Source organism: Delphinapterus leucas, chromosome 3 (assembly GCF_059928025.1).
Source record: "Delphinapterus leucas isolate spDelLeu-1000000601 "Yukka" chromosome 3, BTC_Dleu_Yukka2, whole genome shotgun sequence".
NCBI lineage: Eukaryota > Metazoa > Chordata > Mammalia > Artiodactyla > Monodontidae > Delphinapterus > Delphinapterus leucas.
Window position 1 is genome coordinate 19,710,820 of NC_143131.1, and position 3,100 is coordinate 19,713,919.

Here is a 3,100-nt window from a genome sequence, read left to right on the forward strand (position 1 = left end):
TAGACAAAGACCACTATTCACAACCTATTAATAATCAGCATGTTCAAAAAATACGAGTCTGTGAAAACTGTGGCTCAGAGCAGGCCCTAACTAAATGGTGTATCTGCTGTGTAGTTTCAGTGACTCTTTCACATATGGTCAGGCTGGCCAGTGCAGCCAGATCTTCCACGTTTTTATATATTATTATTTGTTTTGTTATGCAGTACAGAATTCCAAATTCTATGTGAATTCTCCAAATTGTTAAATGTTGGCAAAGACTTATTAAAGCCCTATATCATAGACCAAATAAAATATGTTCAGTTTTTGAGAGCTCTGATATAGGCTAATAGTTTGTTGCAAAGGTACACAGGTTGTTAAATAAATTAAGAAAATAAAATTAAAAATAATAAAATTACACATGTTGCTAATAACATGCTGGTTTTAATACTAAACTTAGTAAAACTGAAAATTCTATTATAGGTAATCTGATCAGTCTCTTTTATTTTACATATATATATATATGGAAATCCAAAAATTTTAGCTGATTTACCTCAAGGTGACAGGCCTAGGTAAAAACAGCTATCATCAGTACCAAGAACAATTTCTTTCTCTCTCTTTCTCTAATTTGGTTAAAATTTTGAACAATTTCAAAGGATTAAAAAAATTTTCATTTTGTATTATATCAGTAACTATAGTAAAATGAAATTTAGATTCCATATAGCTTTATTCCAAATCACATGAAATTTCAAATTAACCAATTAACAAGAGAAAATGAAACAAATAATACTAGATTTCATAAAACAACTTTATGATTGTATCAGTAGTTTACTGTAGAGTTGACAGAATCCCTTTCAACACTCACATATATATGCATCTATTAATGCAGCTAAAACAAATATAATCATGAACTAAGAAAGCTCTAAAGAGGCACAGGAAGTTTGATTTAATCTCTGTATCTCCCTGTTTGACCAAGGACAAATCATTTACCTTGGCTAATCTAAAATTTCTTCATCCATAGAAAAGTCCTAAAAACCCAATTTATACTCTTTTTAGAGAATCAGAAATTCATAGGCTCTTAAGAAAATAAATAATCCAAAGCTATTACTGGCTTCTGATAAATCTAGAAACTCAAAAAATGTCATCAAAATTCAACTGTGCTTCCCCATCTCTCTGCTTGGCTTTCTTTGTTGGTTCTGTGGGTAGATCTCATGCTTCATTATGACCACAGGACTGCTTCCAAGTTTACAATACATAAAACCCAATAGTAAAATTTTTTTTGAAAAATTCTAACAAAAGTCTTAGAATAGCTTTGTTCATGGCTTTAGTTTTGTTCCCACTCTACAACCAATCTCCATGGGAGTGTGATCTCCCCAGCTGGGCACATCTGGAAGGTATGGCCGTCACTGAAATGGGATAATGTCAGCAACACCTGAACCAATGAGCAAAGAGTGTGGACAGAGTAGTTTACAAGCAAAGCCCAGCAAATTCTTGAAAAGAGGAAATAGATATGAGGCAAGAAAACCAACATATAAACTCTTCAACATTAAACATTTTTTTTGAAAATGTTACGTAAGTAATATTATATATAATATGAAGAAAATAGTCATTCCTCTTTAAATAGTAATTCTGAATGTGAGATTACTTCTATATTATCAACAGCAAGAACAGATGTACATGTGTGCATCTATACATAAGTGAAGTAAAAAATGATACAAGGAGGGGCTTCCCGGAGGGGCTTCCCTGGTGGCGCAGTGGTTGAGGGTCCGCCTGCCGGTGCAGGTGACACAGGTTCGTGCCCTGGTCTGCGAGGATCCCACATGCCGTGGAGCGGCTGGGCCCGTGATCCATGGCCGCTGAGCCTGCGTGTCCAGAGCCTGTGCTCTGCAGCGAGAGAGTCCACAGCAGTGAGAGGCCCACGTACCGCGAAAAAAAAAAAATGATACAAGGAAATATATTCAGCATTTGCTTAATAGCAACTGAAAATGAAAATATTTTTGTCATTTTTTTAAACTAAAATTGATGCTTAAATCGATTTTGATGGGTAGAAAGACATGTATGACAAGAAACAATTCTTTACAACCAAATTGACGTCAGTGGATAAAAAAAGAGAAAAGATATAAACATGTAACATTTCTATCACACATAAAAAAGTGGCCTATCAAATAAATATCTACATGATACATTTCCTTTGTAATGTACCTACTCATTTTGGGTTTCAATTTTAATTTAGATAATTATAATAGGTATTTATGTTTGACTATTTTGTTATGTAGTTGCTTAAACAAAATTTAGAACTTTAATGAAAACTTCAGTCTTTAATTACTACCTAATAAATCCCTACCATTTCTCCAGATGTACTGGTCTTTGATTAGACATTTTATTCCTGACTTGTTTTTAAATAAGTTTATTGTGAATAAAGAGAAAAATATAATCAGCTATCTGCAAATAATGATCAAAATTAAAAGCATGTTATATTAATGTAGTATTATTTGTTTGTAAGATGTTCAAATTTATTCAATGCTCTAAGCTAAATAATTCTTCAGTATTTTAAAGAGAATAAATGAAAGTTAAGTAATCAGATTATTTTGTGCAAAGATCACTTTTAATCAGCATCAATTGCATTCTTTAGCAGTTACATTATATATATATAATCATTGCATTATTATAATATATATAATTATATATTACAGGTAATTAAAATAATGCATGTATTTGGGGTCAAAACTCCTACTCAAGTAAAATCACATTTTACCATTTTTTGAAAATCAAATTATCTACTTATATAGTATGTGATTTATAATTATCACAAATTATCTAAATGGAAATATAATTTGAAAGATGCAAAATTACCTGTGAAATATATTGCTTCTTTGATAAATTATTGTGATTAACTGTGATTATTTTCTTAACTCTTCAGCTGCTCTATGTTATCCTAATTCATTAGACAGAAATTAACTTATATAAATTTCTTGAAAATTTTCAGTAAAAACCAATATTATTATTATCATCTCTGTACATTTTTCTAGTTTCATAGTTTCTTAAACTAATGGTTAAAATTTAATATACTCCATAAGATATTATTCTAAGTTCCTTAATATTTTTCTTTCTCTATTTCATAATT